This window comes from Erythrolamprus reginae, chromosome 2 (assembly GCF_031021105.1).
Source record: "Erythrolamprus reginae isolate rEryReg1 chromosome 2, rEryReg1.hap1, whole genome shotgun sequence".
Classification (NCBI taxonomy): Eukaryota; Metazoa; Chordata; class Lepidosauria; order Squamata; family Dipsadidae; genus Erythrolamprus; species Erythrolamprus reginae.
The window spans coordinates 101,854,232-101,871,968 of record NC_091951.1 but is presented as its reverse complement, the minus strand read 5'-3'; positions in this window follow the sequence as shown (position 1 = coordinate 101,871,968).

Genomic DNA, 17,737 nt, shown 5'->3' with positions numbered 1-17,737 from the left:
CCGGTCCTTCCAGGCTATATATGCATATACTGATTTCTTTGGTGATGAAATCTCTCCCCTTTGGATGCAATTGGATATGGGATTGGCTGTTGCTGAAGTGGATGGCAAGTTTGACAGTTTAGTAAAACTTCCTTTTACATAATTAACCCACAATTCAAGAAGTACACCTTGTTTGATTAAAGTATTTTCAAACTTCTCCATAATAATGACACCATGCTGGCGGGGGTAGCCAATACCCTAGAAGACAGGCTCAAATTACAGAAAGACCTTGACAGACTAACACAGTGGGCCCACACCAACAAAATGATGTTTAACATCGACAAGTCCTTCACCTAGGCAGAAAAAACCCTGGACACACATACAACCTGGGAGAAACCCCTCTTAGCAGTAGCGACTGCGAAAGAGACCTTGGAGTCATGGTGGACAAACAACTAAACATGAGCCAACAATGTGCAGCAGCAGCTAAAAAAGCCAACACAATCCTAAGCTGCATCAACAGGGTAATACACTCCAAGACCAGGGAAGTCTTAATACCACTCTACTACGCCCCGGTCCGACCACACCTGGAGTACTGTATTCAGTTCTGGTCACCACACTTCAAAAGAGACATTGAAACTCTGGAGGAGGTGCAAAAAAGAGCAACCAAGATGATTAAGGGATTGGAAACCAAGACTTACGAAGAGAGACTGAGGGAACTGGGCATGGATAGCCTAGAGAAAAGGAGGGCCAGAGCGGACATGATAGCAGTCTACAAGTATATGAGGGGATGTCACAGAGAGGAGGGGATCACTTTATTCTTCAGGGCACCAGAGGGGCGGACGAAGAACAACGGCTGAAAGCTGACCAAGGAGACATTCAACATAGAGATAAGGAGGAACTTCCTGATGGTCAGACCGATCAACTAATGGAACAACCTACCAGTGGACGTTGTGAACTCCAACACTCTGGACATTTTTAAGAGAAGATTGAACTGCCACTTGACTGGTGTACTATAGGGTTCCTGCTTGGGCAGGGGTTTGAACTTGATGGCCTTCATGGTCCCTTTTAACTCTAACAATAAATAGATAGATAGATAGATAGATAAATAAATAAATAAGAAGCTTAAATGCTCTAGGAGTTTAGATTCAAACAAATAAGCATTTGTCCTATAAGACAACAGACTTAGCAGTTGTTGATAAGAAAAACAAGAGTCTGGCTAGTGGATATGGGAGCAGAAGAGAAGAGAAAGAATTGGAGAAGAAGAAGAAAAATGCAAATACCTTCAAATAGAAATAGAATGACTGTGGCAAAAGAAAGCAAGGGTAGTACCAATAACAATAGATCCCTTGTCTGCAATCCCAAAACAACTAGAGCACCACTTGAAAACTATCAGCATTGATAAAATCTCCCTTGGTCAATTGCAAAATGCAGCTTTACCTTGAACAGGTTGCATCCTGTGACAATACCTTTAACACCAGCAGACATCAATATCTGCTTTTCACAGGTCTGTGGGGAGAATTTCATATGTGGACAAACATGCCTGGCTAACTGTGTGATGAACCTTAGTAATAGCTTCTCAATAAATGTGTCCCAGAACTAGGCAGTTAAGTGGAACAAGCTTCACTGAACAGCCATGAATTATCTACTTATTGTAATCCAGCCTTCAGAAAAACTGAATTATGTCCTATCGTTTTGCTTAGATTCAGCTGTTCCATTCAACCCGTAACCATTCATAAGCAAGTACAGTGGTACCATGTCTTACGAACGCCTCTTCTAACGAACTTTTCGAGATACGAACCCGGTGTTTAAGATTTTTTTGCCTCTTCTTCCGAACTATTTTCACCAAGCCGCTGCTGCTGGGATGAAGGGGTTTCTTTTTTTTCTTTTTTGAAGAAAGAAAAGGGAGGGGCACCCCCCTTGCCTTTCTTCCTTCCCACTGCCCCGTTCCCCTAGCCTTGCTTCTTCCACCGACCCCTTTTGCTGCTCCTCCCTGCCCTCCGTTCGCCTCCCTTTCAAAGTTTGGGATTTTCCTGAATGATTTGCACGCATTATTCGCTTTTACATTGATTCCTATGGGAAACATTGTTTTGTCTTACGAACCTTACGAACGTTTTGCTTAGATTTAGTTATTCCATTCAACCCCTGTTCTGTCTGGGTGCCCCCAGACTTCAACACCAACTGAAAAAAGCAGCCAGACACGCTGGTAAAAGCAAAGGCACTTTATAGTTGGAAAAACAAACACAGAGAAAAACCTGTTCTTCCCAACAGACAGGCTATGAGGCTTCACAGCAGAGTCATGACGGCCAGACAATACAGCAGACTTCTTGCTGGCACACACACCACTGTAGAGAATAAGACCCACGTCTTTCCCCCCAAGGTTTCAGCCTTCAGGGCCACAAGCCAGAGTCAGAAACGCCAAAGATCACAGCCAGGTCCCAGGACTCCCAAAGATAATACTCCACAATACAGGAAGGGTGGGTCTGCCTTTTCAGCCTTTCTGGGGAGAACCACACCCAAACCCAGCTGTTGCCTATTTAGGGCTGGAAATACCTGGCTAATTGTCCCCTTCGTTGTGCTGCTCTTCTCTGCCTGAGATCGATGATGGCTTGTGCATTTTCATCCAAGGACTCCAGGCTGCTTGCTGGGGGACTCAGGCTGTTCTCCCTCTCCCTCGGCCTGATATTCCTCCTCCCCGTCTGCCTGGGCCTCCTCTCCTCCTCCTCCTCCTGTTCCTCATCCTCCCCCTCTGAGCATGGAGCCGGCAGAGGTTCAGCCGTTCCCTGAGGAGCCTCAGACGGTATCACAACAACCCCTAACCATTCATAAGCAAGTACAGTGGTACCATGTCTTACAAATGCCTCTTCTAACGAACTTTTCGAGATACAATCCCGGTATTTAAGATTTTTTTGTCTCTTTTTCCAAACTATTTTCACCTTACGAACACAATTTGCACTGAAAGATGTTGAAACAAAATTCATAAGCCACGTCCACAGTGTGGTAGTAAAAATTTTGGTAGCCCATCACTGCTGAGAACCCACATCCTATTTGTGGACCACGTAAATTTCAGCATTAATTTTCATCTGAAAAGACTAAATATTAATTAGAATAGGAAGTATTTTCTCATAGGAAAGAGCAATAGGTTTTAAAAGTAAATACCACATTATATTTCTACTGATGGGCGGGCTTGCCAGGTTTAGTTTCCTACAAAAAATTCAATCTCTGCCTGAATAAGGAGGGCGGGGGAATATGGCCTATGTTAGATTCTTTCTTTATCTCTGCTCCTTCAAAAACATAGATGTTGACACTATTGCCTATTTTTCGCACTCTATTCCTTCCCCGGCTGGATCATAGCATTGAAACACTCTTTATCATTCTGTGTGTTCTCTGTGGCTCAACAGTTATGTTTTTAACGCTGTGTTCTTTCAGTGGGCTTTGTGATAAAAGTGAGTCCACTACACTTGTGGAAAATAAGAAGGATCTTATTGCAGTGTTGAGGCAGAGGGGTTCAAAATACAATGCAATTGTTTCTTCTTACACCAGAAGATAAACTGTTGACAAACTAAATTTTCAGTTAAACCACAACAACTGCCTGTCAAACAGGATGGATTTCTGCAATATTCAAAATTTCTAAGAACACAAAATGGAACCAAGCAAAATGGAACTGGGCTTTATGATAGACCATCTTTTTCAATGTGTTCCTATCTGTCCGATCTGGTCTAGCAAGAAGGGCATGTTCTGGGTGTTATGGGGAAAAGTAATCAATGGGGTGCCACAACGTTCCATTTTAGAGGTCACAAGATTCCTAAGAGGTCAGGAAGAGGCATGCATAAGTGCACCGTCCCCTGTCCTAATGTTTCTTTTATTTATTTTTCCTAGTATCATGCATATGAATATTATTATATCTAATGTTTCTTCTTATTTTTTCTCCTTACTAGTGTTCTGTCGGGCTCTTTGGTAGACTCCTCCCAAAAATTCACAGGTACAAATTTCAGACACACACACGTTTGAAAATTCAAAACAATGTTCTTTATAATGAAAAGTCACTTAAACTAAGCCCTCTTTTGGTATAGCAAAGAGCACTCATCTCCAAACAAACTGGTAATTTGTACAAGTCCCTGATCAGTTCTGTGATACTTAGCTTGCAGCTTTGAGACAATTCACAGTCCTTCTTATTTCACAAAGTGAAACACACTTTGCTCTGGTTTATTTTCAAAGCGGGGGAAAATCAGCACACAAAAGGTCAAAGTCAATAAAGCAGTCACGAAACACAACGATCAGATAATCCTCCACAATGGCCAAATCCACAGGCTGCTATTTATAGCAGCGTCACTAATTACCACAGCCCCACCCAAACACAGGTGGCCTCATTTTCTTTGATAATAATATCTCAGTTGTTGTTGCCTATGCATCGCTCTCCGCATGCGTGGCTGTATCATTAACTCTTGTTCTGAATCCAAGGAGGAGCTAGATAATTGATCTCCTTTGAAGCTGTCTGCCACACTCTCCTCCTCCCTGTCACTCATGTCTTCTTGGTCAGAGGAGCCTTCATCATCAGATTCCACCGGGGGCAAAACAGGCCTGCAGCATGTGGATGTCTCCCCCACATCCACAGTCCTTGGGGCAGGAGCTGGGCCAGAGCTAAGCACAACAACTAGTATCATAAATAAGAACATTATTATATCTTTACATACCTCGAATATGTACTTGACAAATAAAATATATAAATACATAAATAAGTACTCTTTAATATCTTCATAAATGACATAGATGAGGGAATAGAAGGGAAACTAACCAAATTTGCCAATGGTACTAAGCTGGCAGGAATGTGCGCCCACACACATGTTCGGTTCTGGGTCAGTGATTCCCACCTCTGATCCATCTATATTCTGTACAAGGATGTCCCTGTGTCTCTCCTAAATATTCTGATTGCCAACTATCATCCCATTCATTAGAGGTAACATCCAATTTGCGGGCCATGTAAATTTCAGCATTTTTAACAGTCACTAGCTATTCATAGGAAACAATAGTATGCTTTAAAAGTAAATAATAAATGGGATTTCTATAGATGTGGGAGCCTACAAAATATTCAATCTATCCCTATGCAATTAGTAGTGGGATGCTAGAATGCAGTCTATGCAGATTCTTTCTTCATCTGTTCTCCTTCAGTACCCTAGAAGCTGAAGCTCAGAGCCTTTCCTTCATAATCTACTGCTTTACCAGCTGGAGCATGGAACCTTAGTCATTCGGTGTGTTCTCTGTGGTTTACTGGTTATGTTATTTCCTGGGTGTTGTGAGTGGTCCTTGACCAACTCTGGTAATGATAGATTCCGAGGAGGAGGAGGCAGGCTGATCCTGGTACCCTGGGCCAGTGGTGTTGCTAGCTGATGCAGAGAGTGAGAGTGAGGGAGAAATAGACCTGGATGAACCTGAAGGACCACCAGAGGTGGCAGATATGCCAATGACAGTAGGGTCTGACTTAGAAGAGGAGGAAGGGGAACACCATGAGCCTTTGCTAGATGCCCACTTTAGAAGACCAAGAAAAAGACAATAATGCTTGCATGAGAAAAGGAAGTAGCCTGTAATTTATTACTCTAGGGAATTGTTGACCATTCCTCATAGTTATTTGAGGATGGCCAATGGGAAATGCAGGGTAAAGTTTCAACGTTTTGTAATGAAGTCGGTTGATGTTTGAGTTTTCAGCCACATTACGCTAGCCAACTCTTATTTCACTGCTAAAATCCTGGGAGTAAAAGTGCCCTGTCTGCAGAGATGTTGGAAAGCTTTAAATGTAAGTTAGTGAAACTGGAGATGCTTTATCTCATAAAGAAATTCGCAATTAGCTTTGATCTGCCTAGCCACAGGACTGTTATCTTTTAACTCCTCTCACTGAGAAGCTACCAAGATGAACTCACATGCATGAATTTAGCTTGTATAAATGAGGCTTTCTATATAAAAAGATTGATTCAAAATATCAGTATGTGGTTTCCTCCTTTGTTTTCAATCTGCGTAGGTCCGGGAAAGAATAAAGGGGAGCTGGAAAGTTTTCATTCCAGTCTGACACGGTGGTGGAGTAGGAAGATTCTGATTGCTTCCTTGCCAGAATGGCTCCTTATTTAAACCCTTCCACTTTTATCCTTTTGCTGAAGTTTGCTCACTGTAATCCAATAAACAGCTGAAGTCACTCCACCAGCCTCCTGTCTCTCAGTATCGGAACTCAACAGGTTATATTTATAATTCTGGTTTTGTTCAATTGATTTATTGATAAAAGAGAATCCACAACACTATTAGAAATTAAGAAAACTCTTATTGTGCTGAACTCTTGGAAGCTAAGAAATATCCTATTGCAGTAATGAGGCAGTGTGGTTTAAGATACGGTGCAATTGTTTCTTCTTACACCATAAGACACATTGTCAGTTAAACCACAACCTCTACTAAGTAATCGGGACTGGATTTCTGAAATATTTCAAATATGAAAGAATAAAAATAATGAACCAAGCAAGATCTGAGTTTTAAAAGGGCATAGAAAACATGATTTACTTAATTTAAAAAAAAAAACCTCAAAAGACACTAAATGTCCATTTAAATTTTTAGAATTCTTCAGTCCAAAATTTAAGGAGCAAAATGCTTCACTCCATTTATGCAATTTAAACTGCTTACATTAATGTCATTACCAGAAATCCCTGTATCAAGATATGGTGCTGAATTGTGGGGTCTGTTCAAGGCCTCACCACTGGAACAAAACCAAGCATATATTTTTTTAAATATTTTTTTATTAATTTTCTTTAAAATAACACACAGACTTACAAACATTTAACATACAGTATAGGGATGTATCATCCCTGCTTTTCTCAAAAGTATAAATGCAGATACAGAAAAAGGAATACATGATTAAATACTTAATTCAATGCTACTAATACATAAAATATCTAATAAAAAAAAATAATATCCTAAAAGAAAATTTCTAACTAGTTTCAAGTCAAAAAATCTTTAAAAAAAAGAAAAAAAAACAGAAACTTTCTATTCTATCTATCTAAACTAAATCTAATATAAGTCTCAATAAGAAAAAATTATCTAAAGTACTCTTCTTTCTTTATTTTTTATTCTTATCTATCCATTCATAAACATTGTTCCATGTTTCATAAAATTTGGTTTCTTCCTGATCATTCAAGCGTCTTGTCATCATGTCCATTTCCGCGCAGTCTAATATTTTTGCAATGACACCCTCTTCTTTGGGGATATCTTCCCCTTTCCAATTTTGCGCGTAGATGATCCTTGCCGCAGTAAAAATATGTATAATCAAATACAGAATTTCTTTTTTGTAATTTTGGTTAGTAATTCCTAGCAAACAGAACTCCGGGGTGAAATCTATTTTCTGCTTTGTAATCTCTTTTGTCATTTTCTCTATCATTTTCCAATACATTTTAGCTTTATTACATGTCCACCATTGGTGGTAGTAGGATCCTATTTCTTTTTTACATTTCCAACATAGAGGTGATGTCTTTGGGAACATTTTTGCTATTCTAATTGGTGGGAGATGCCATCTATAGAACATTTTAATTTGGTTCTCTTTCAAAGAAACTGACTTTGTCATCCTTCAATTACACATCCAAACTTTCTCCCATGTATCTAAATCAATTTCTTTACCTATGTTTCGACACCAGTGTATCATACTATCTTTTAATGTTAACTCAATATTCTTGTGAGTAATCAAATATTTATATATTTTACCAATTACCTTATTTTGATTTTTGGTGATTAAATCGCTTAATTTTTTTTTACTTTTATTAAATATGTAAAGTATACTATCTTTCTGATATCTGGATCTAATCTGTGCGTAATGCCACCAATCAATTTGTATCCCTTCATCTTGTAATTTAATTCTAGTTTTTAATTTCATTTGGTTATCTAGCAAATCTTTGTATCTTATATTTCTTGTATCATTAATAGAATTTGGGTGAATTATTGCATCCAAAGGGGTAACCCAATCCGGGATTGTTAAAAAGTGGTTTTTCTTTATATCTTTCCAAACGTCAAATAAGTATTTTCTCAACGTATGTCTTTTAAAATAAGAATGATTTTTATCTTTATCATACCAAACAAATGCATGCCAGCCAAGCATAAGATCATATCCTTCTAATTTTAATGTTCTCATATCCTCTAGAGTTATCCAATTTTTAATCCATGTTAAAGCGGCTGCCTGATAGTATAATTTCCAGTTTGGGAGGGCAAAAACCCCCCCTCTCTTTTATATCTTCTAACATATTTATCTTGATTCTTGCTTTTTTTCCTTGCCATAAATTTTTTTTAACCATATTTGTTAAATTTTTTAAAAAATTGGCCCCTGGATTAATTGGAATCGTTTGAAATAGAAATAATACCTTAGGCAAAATATTCATCTTAATCGTGGCAATTCTTCCCAAAAAAGATATTTTTAAATTATTCCAGATCTCTAAATCCTTTTTGATTTCGTTAATTAGTTTTGTGTAATTATCATTTTTTAATGTTATTGTTTTAGCTGTTAGCCATATTCCCAAGTACTTTACTTTTTTAACTATTTGCATTCCAGTAATACATTCTAAATTACTTTCTTGTATTTTACTCATATTTTTGGTTATAATTTTTGTTTTATTTTTATTTATTTTCAGACCTGCTACCTTACCATATTGTTCTATTGTTTGGATTAATCTTGGTGCTGTAACTAACGGATCTTCCATTATAAAGGTCAAATCATCTGCAAAAGCCTGGACTTTATGTCTCTTTTCTAACTGTTAAGCCCTTTATCTTTGAGTCTGCTCTTATTTTTATTAAAAGCGTTTCTAAGGTCATAATGAAGAGAAGAGGCGAAATGGGGCATCCTTGCCGAACTCCTTTATTTATTTTAAACGCTTCTAATTGTTCATTATTTAGTATAATTTTTGTCGTTTGTTCTGAATAAATAGCATCTATTAAATTAACGAATTTGGGGCCAAATCTCATTTTATTTAATTGCATCTTAATAAATGTCCAATTCACGTTATCAAAAGCTTTTTGAGCATCTAGGAACATTAAAGATAATGTTTTATCTGAGTATTGCTCATAGTACTCTAATACATTGATAATTGTTCTAAGATTATTTTTGATTTGTCTACCTGGAAGGAAGCCATTTTGGTCTGAATGAATTTTACTATTTATTACAGTTTTCAACCTATCTGCATATATTGCTATAAAAATTTTATAATCTACATTCAATAGGGATATTGGTCTATAATTTTTAATTTTTTCTTTTGCTGTATCTGGTTTGTGAATTAAAGTTATCAAAGATTCCGACCATGATTTAGGAATTTTACCCTCTACTCTACATTCGTTAAAAATTTGCAGCATATTATTTCTTAATACTTCATTTTCTATTTTATACCACTCTGCTGGAATAGCATCCGGCCCCGTGGCTTTGTTATTTTTCTGCTTTTTAATAACTGAATTGTGGGGTCTGTTCAAGGCCTCACCCCTGGAACAAAACCAAGCATATTTTTTAAGTACTATCTTGGGGACCGATAGAAATACATCTGCAGCAGCAGTAAGAGCTGAAACTGGCATCCATTCCATCTATAGTTTAACAGTTATTAAAGTCCTCAACTATTGGTGGAGGATTCCCCCAGTGGAACCTGATAGACTACCAAAAATGAGCTTAGAAGAACGGATGGGCACACCTCATCTCACTACATGGTTCAATCAACTCTCTCAAGCGATCCTACATTTCGGCTTCTCAATACAACACTTGCTTTCAGCCAGACATCAGGCCAAGGCAATATTTAAACAAAGAGTCTTAGGTGTTAATGCACAAACTGATATTGAGGCACTTGCAAAGTGCAGGTCACTGGAATGGCTAGCCAAGAACAAACTTTCATTTCAACTAGAAAAATACCTGACAATACCATAGAACAGCTCTCAGTAGAGCAAGATTTGAGCAGGTAGATTCTATGGTTAAATACGGACGATTCCACCAAGTACTATATTTTGAGAGAACATGCATCTGCAGTGCATGAGAAATAGAAGACATTGCGCATGTCTTACTCAACTGTAAATTATACTCCCCAGTAAGACTTCAATATTTACAGTCCCTACTTGATAAAATCACACATTGGGACTGTAATAAACAGCTATCATACTTTCTTTGGGGTACAAATATATATGTGGTTTCTAGAATTGTTAAGTTTCTAGTCAGGACTGTCCAAATGAGAACACAATTTATAGAACATATTGGGGTGTCATGCAAAGGAGATGAATTCACTTAAGAATATTTTATACCAGTATTCTACACTTGTTTTAATGTAAACCTTTCCATGAGTTATATTTTCATGTTCTACTACTTAGATTTAGCTTATCATACTGCATTTTAACTCATTTTATTTAAATTCTTATCTAATTTTATTGTATTTTAACCAGTTTACACTATTTTATAGTGTTTATAAGTCGCCGTTTTATGATGACTGATGTGGTCACTATTTTTACTTTGATATGATCAATTGACTAATCAAATAAATTTGAAATTGAACTGTATTAAGAATACCTTTGCCAACCCTCTTGATTCAGGTCAACAGTAGCATATCACTAGATCTAACTTATATTTATGGACAGATATTACCATCCATAATGATTTTTGCGGCATAGGTTGTTCCAAAGTTATATAGCTTTTTGATACAACGTTATATAAAGAGCAACAGCTCCTTCAATCACTCTTCTTTGTCTTTTAGTTCACTGGGAATAATAATATTCTGGATTTTTCTGTCATCCTTCATTTAGTTTCACATTCCTTTTGTTTTTCAATTTCCATAGATGGCTATCTAAAACCAGTAACTAGGAAACAAGCACAGTTAAACAATTAAGATAAGGAGAAAGAAACAAAGAGGGAGGGATAAATAGAAAGAAAGGGAGGAAAAGAGAGAGAAGTAGAAAGGGAGAAAGAGAGAGAGTAACAAAAAGGGAACTACTGATAAGTTCTGTGTTATACAAGCTTATTTTCACATACAAAATTCAAAGGAGCTAAAGCTAATCAAACAAAATCTTTAAGAATATATGATCATTGTTCGACTGCTTGTTTGCTATAGTACTCATGTAAAGCCTATTGGATAAAGAACAGCTAAAAACAATGAAAAGGTAGAACTAGCCTAATGAAAAATTTGGCAGAACTGTAGGATTTATATTTTAGTTTTTAGTTTTAATCCAGAAACTAAACAGTATGAAATCCTAATCTCCGGGGGGAGCTGAGGTTCGGGCCACCACAGAGAAGGCTCTTCCCCGGGGTCTCGCCAGATGACATTGTTTAGTCGATGGGACCCAGAGAAAGCCAACTCTGTGGGACCTAACTCGTCATTGGGATTCGTGCGGCAGAATGCAGTCCCAGAGATATTCTGGTCCAATGCCATGAAGAGCTTTATAGGTCATAAGCAACACTTTGAATTGAGACCGGAAACTGATCGGCAACCAATGCAGACTGCGGAGTGTTCGTGTAACATGGGCATACCTAGGGAAGCCCATGATTGCTCTCGCAGCTGCATTCTGCAGGACCTGAAGTTTCCGAACACTCTTCAAAGGTAGCCCCATGTAGAGAGCATTACAGTAATCGAACCTTGAGGTGATGAGGGCATGAGTGACTGTGAGCAGTGACTCCCGGTCTAGGTAGGGCTGCAACTGGTGCACCAGGTGAACCTGGGCAAACACCCCCCTCGCCTCAGCAGAAAGATGGTTCTCTAATGTAAGCTGTGGATCGAGGAGGACGCCCAAGTTGTGGACCTCTCAGAGGGGGTCAGTAATTCTCCCCCCAGGGTAATGGACAGACAGATGGAATTTTCCTTGGGAGGCAAAACCCACAGCCACTCTGTCTTAGCAGGATTTAGTTTGAGTCTGTTGACACCCATCCAGACCCCAAAAACCTCCAGGCACCGGCACATCACTTCCACTGCTTCATTGACTGGACATGGGGTGGAGATGTACAACTGGGTATCATCAGCATACTGATGTTACCTCAACCCATGCCCTTGGATGAACTCACCCAGCGGGTTCATGTAGATATTAAATAGCAGGGGGGAGAGGACTGACCCCTGAGGCACCCCAGAAGGGAGTAGCCTTGATGTCGACCCCTGACTCCCCACTAAAACCGACTGCGACCGACCAGAGAGGTAGGAGAAGAACCACTGCAGAACAGTGCCTCCCACTCCCAACCCCTCCAGCCGACGTAGAAGGATACCATGGTCAATGGTATCAAAAGCCGCTGAGAGATCGAGAAGCATCAGGACAGAGGATAAACCCCTGTCCTGGGCCCACCAGAGATCATCCATCAATGCCACCAAAGCATTTTTCGTGCTTTAGCCGGGCCTGAATCCTGACTGCTGAGGGCCTAGATAATCAGCTTCTTCCAAGGACTGTTGGAGTTGGAGCGCCACCAACTTCTCAACAATCTTCCCCATAAAGGGAAGGTTGGAGACTGGCCGATAGTTGTTAAGAATGTCTGGCTCCAGGGAAGGCTTCTTGAGGAGGGGGCACACAAGTGCCTCCTTATAGGGATCCAGAAAGGACCCCCTCCCCAAAGAAGTGTTGACAATCTCCTGGACCCAGCTCCGTGTCACCTCCCTGCTGGCCGAAATCAGCCAGGAGGGACACGGATCCAGTGAGCAGGTGGTGGAACTTACAGATCAAACTCTTCCCAGACAGGTGGACAAGTACTCTGTTATCCAATTGGAGTTGAGGTCCTCCTAGATCCGAGCGATTTTATCACCGAAAAGCATGTTAAAATCCTCGGCACTACTCTGCAAGGGCTCCCCAATCCCCACTGGGTAAGGAGGGAGCGGGTCACCCTAAACAGAGCAGCCATGTGAGATTCCGCTGATGCAATCAAAGCGGCATGATACGCGCATCTTGCCGCCTTGAGCGCCACTTTGTAAATCTTAATATGAGCTCTTACAAGTGTTCGATCGGATTTGGACTTACTCTTCCTCCATCGCTTCTATAGACGTCTCTTCTGGCACTTCAACTCCTGGAGCTCCTCGTTGAACCATGGAGCTCTATGGGGTCTAGCGCCGTGGAGAGGTCGCAACGGCACCATCTGGTCAATAGTCTCCACTGCAGCCTTTTTCCAGGCCTCAGCAAGAGACTCTGCCAAACTGTGGATGAGTGCATCTGGAATAACCCCAAGCACCTTCTGAAAACCCTCTGGGTCCATCAGGTGTCTGTGGAGGAACCGCCTAATCGGTTCTACCTCCCTGCAGGGAAGGATTGGAGCCAGGAAGTCAAGCCGCAGTAGAAAATGGTCTGACCATGACAAAGGCAACACTTCTAAGCTCCTTAATCTTATACCATTGCTCAATTGCTCAGAGAGGAATACCATGTCGGGTGCGTGCCCACATCATGAGTCGGACCTTGTATTACTTGAGTCAGGTCCATGGCTGTCATGGTGGCCATGAACTCCTGTGCTAGCCCAGAGGTTTCACCGAGCGACTGTAGGTTATAGTTCCCCAAGACAATAAGTCTGGGGAACCCCACCACCAGCCCGGCTACCTCCTCGAGCAGCACAGGCAGGGCTGTTGACACGCAGCTAGGAGGCAGGTATATGAGAAACAAGCCCACCTGAACCCCTAAGACCAATCTCGCCCACAGGGACTCACAGCCCGCAATCTCTGGAGCAATGAGTCTACGCAGGCTAAGGCTCTCCCTGGCTATAATAGCCACTCCTGCCCCCCTTCTCTGGGGTTGAGGCTGATGCCATATCTGAAACCTGGCTGGGTAAATTTCAGAGAGAGGAACTCCTCCATCTGGGCCCAACAAGGTTTTAGTCACACATGCCAGGTCAGCCTCCTCATCCAGGATCAAATCCCGGATGAGGAGTGTTTTATTTACCACTGACCTGGCATTGAGTAGCAGAGCCAGAGTTACGCATGTCACCAGTGCCCTGGGTTGAGCTCACGGAGCCGGGATGAGGTATCGTTATTAAGCAGCGATCTCTCATTTCCCTGGAATGGCTAGCTCTGTGGCTCCTGCCATATCTGCCTCTCTCCAGCAACACCAGGATATTCCGACTCTCTGCCACCCCAGAGATTGGTGCCTCCTCCCCTTCTGCATGTTCTGCACAAAATGTGTGAATACCTGCAAGAAGGATAAACTTGCACACTTCTTTTTTGAAACCTAGAAATCTAGGACTTCCTATCCAAATGCTTTCTTCTCCAGTTGCACAGAGTGGAACTTGTACTTACATATAAGCATTACAGAAATGACACCGGTTGGCATAAGTCCTGCCATCAGAGCCACAGTGGGGCCTTAATTCCCGGGTACAGTTGTTCTTCGGGTACCCTCGGCAATAACGCTATGGGAAAAAGCAAATAATTTATTTCAGAGGGCTGCCCTGCCCTTCTTTTTAAGGTTGGAGGTCTGATGATAATTTGGATAAACTTGGGCCGGACTGATTATCAGTATCTATCGTGTCAGCTTTAAGTCTTTCTTCTGCAAAGTTCTTTCCTGTTCGAGGTGGTACCTTCTTGTAATATAAAAAATTATACAACATCAATGCTGGAAAATAGATCTGGCATTTTTAGGAATTATAATTTATAGTAATTATTATTTCTGTTTAGATCTGCATAGTTTGCAACACCTGCCTCAATTTTAAGGCTCTGTATTCATGTTTTACTTATGCATTTATGTATTTATTAGTTAAGTACATTTTGGTAGTATACATAGATATAACACTTTTTATATACATGATATGAATTACATATTACATACGATATGTAAGACACACTGAAGGAAACAGCTCTGTAACAGTAACTTGGCTAAAACATTGTTTAGTTTTTGATAGTTTACATTTTGCAGTTGCTTTTAATTGTTTTATTGTATCTAAGGTTACATCTTGGCCACAATTCCATATTATCTTCTATTTTTAAAATTTTACTAATGCATTTCAATTTGCCCTGTCCTTTGCTCCACCTCTCCCATTAAAACCCCTGACCAACTGAAATAAAAATATCAAATCCAATGAAAACCAACCAGTCTGCCGGTGAAATAGGTAATGGTGCACACTTTTTGTTTCTTTTTGGGTAAATCCCCTAAGCAGGAAGTAATTCCCACTGAAATGGTCATGGAGGCTTCTGTGGATTATTGTCCATTTTTTTCCCTGACTCAAGAATGTCCTCAAATCGTTGAAATTAGTAGTGGGATGCTAGAATTTAGTCTATGCAGATTCTTTCTTCATCTGTTCTCCTTCAGTACCCTAGATGCTGAAACTTAGAGCCTTTTCTTCATACTCTACTGCTTCACCAGCTGGAGCATGGAAGTGAGGCACCCTTAGTCATTCAGTGTGTTCTCTGTGGTTCACTGGTTATGTTATTTCCTGGGTGTTGTGAGTGGTCCTTGACCAACTCTGGTAAAGATAGATTCGGAGGAGGAGGAGGCAGGCTGATCCTGGTACCCTGGGCCAGTAGTGTTGCTAGCTGATGCAGAGAGTGAGAGTGAGGGAGAAATAGACCTGGATGAACCTGAAGGACCACCAGAGGTAGCAGATATGCCAATGACAGTAGGGTCTGACTTAGAGAAGGAGGATGGGGAACACCACGAGCCTTTGCTAGATGCCCACTTTAGAAGACCAAGAAAAAGACAATAATGCTTGCATGGGAAAAGGAAGTTGCCTGTAATTTATTACTCTAGGGAATTGTTGACCATTCCTCATAGTTATTTAAGGGTGGCCAATGGGAGATGCGGGGTGGAGTTTCAACATTTTGTAATGGAGTCGGTTGATGTTTGAGATTTCTGCCATATTAGGCTAGCCAACTCTTATTTCACTGCTAAAATCCTGGGAGTAAAAGTGCCCTGTCTACGGAGATGATGGAAAGCTTCAAATGTAAGTCAGTGAAACTGGAGATGCTTTATCTCATAAAGGAATTCACAATTAGCTTTGATATGCCTAGCCACTGGACTGTTATCTTTTAACTCCTCTCACTGAGAAGCTACCAAGATGAACTCACATGCATGAATTTAGCTTGTATAAATGAGGCTTTCTATATAAAAAGATTGATTTGAAATATCAGTGTGTGGTTTCCTCCTTTGTTTTCAATCTGCGTAGGTCCGGGAAAGAATAAAGGGGAGCTGGAAAGTTTTCATTCCAGTCTGACAGGGTGGTGGAGTAGGAAGATTCTGATTGCTTCCTTGCCAGAGTGGCTCCTTATTTAAACCCTTCCACTTTTATGCTTTTGCTGAAGTTTGCTCACTGTAATCCAATAAACAGCTGAAGTTACTCCACCAGCCTCCTGTCTCTCAGTATCGGAACTCAACAGGTTATATTTATAATTCTGGTTTTGTTCAATTGATTTATTGATAAAAGAGAATCCACAACACTATTAGAAATTAAGAAAACTCTTATTGTGCTGAACTCTTGGAAGCTAAGAAATATCCTATTGCAGTAATGAGGCAGTGTGGTTTAAGATACGGTGCAATTGTTTCTTCTTACACCATAAGACACACTGTTGACAAACTAAGGTACCCTTGACAATAATGCTATGGGAAAAAGCAAATAATTTATTTTAGAGGGCTGCCCTGCCCTTCTTTTTAAGGATGATGATGATACAAATATATATGTAGTTTCTAGAACTGTTAGGTTTATAGTCAGGGCTGTCCAGATGAGAACACGATTTATAGAACATATTGGGGTGGGATGCAAAGGAGATGAATTCACTTAAGAATATTTTATACCAGTATTCTACACTTGTTTTAATGTAAACCTTTCCATGTGTTATATTTTCATGTTCTACTACTTAAATTTAGCTTATCATACTGCATTTTAACTCATTTTATTTACATTCTTATCTAATTTTAATGTATTTTAACCAGTTTACACTATTTTATAGTGTTTATTATAAATCACTATTTTATGATGACTGATGTGGTCACTATTTTTACTTTGATATGATCAATTGACTAATCAAATAAAATTGAAATTGAACTGTATTAAGAATACCTTTGCCAACCCTCTTGATTCAGGTCAACAGTAGCATATCCCTAGATCTAACTTATATTTATGGCCAGATATTGCCATCCATAATGATTCTATGGGGCATAGGTTGTTCCAAAGTTATATATCTTTTTGATACAAATCTAATAAATAATAATAATAAAAAGAGCAACAGCTCCTTCAATCACTCTTCCTTGTCTTTTAGTTCACTGGGAATAATAATATCCTGGATTTTTCTCTCATACTTCATTTAGTTTCACATTCGTTTTGTTTTTCAATTTCCATAGAGGCCTATCTTAAACCAATAACTGGGAAACAAACCAAGTTAAACAATTAAGATAAGGAGAAAGAAAAAAAAGAAAGAAGGAAAGAATGAATGAAAGAAAGAAGGAGGGAGGGAGGGAAAATAGAGAGAAAGGGAAATAGAAAGGGAGAAAGAGAGAGAGAAAGAAAGAAAAAAGAGAGTGAGAAGGAGGAAAGGAGAGAGTGGAGAAAGAAAGAGAAAGAGAGAGTGAGGAAGAAAAAGAGAAAGAGAGAGAGAGAGTGAAAGAAAGAAAGAAAGAAAGAAGGAAAGAAAGAAGGAAAGAAAGAAAGAAGGGGATAGAAAGAGAGAAAGAGAGAAATAGAGAAAATTGGAGGGAGGAAGAGAGAGAAAGACAAAGAGAAAAAAGAGAGAGGGGTGAAAGAAAGAGCAATTATTTTGCCCCCTGTTTTTTTTGCTCAAGCTCTGAAGATCTTTGTTTATACGTTGAGGATCAAATCAGCTATCATTTTTTTGTTTTGTAAAAAAAT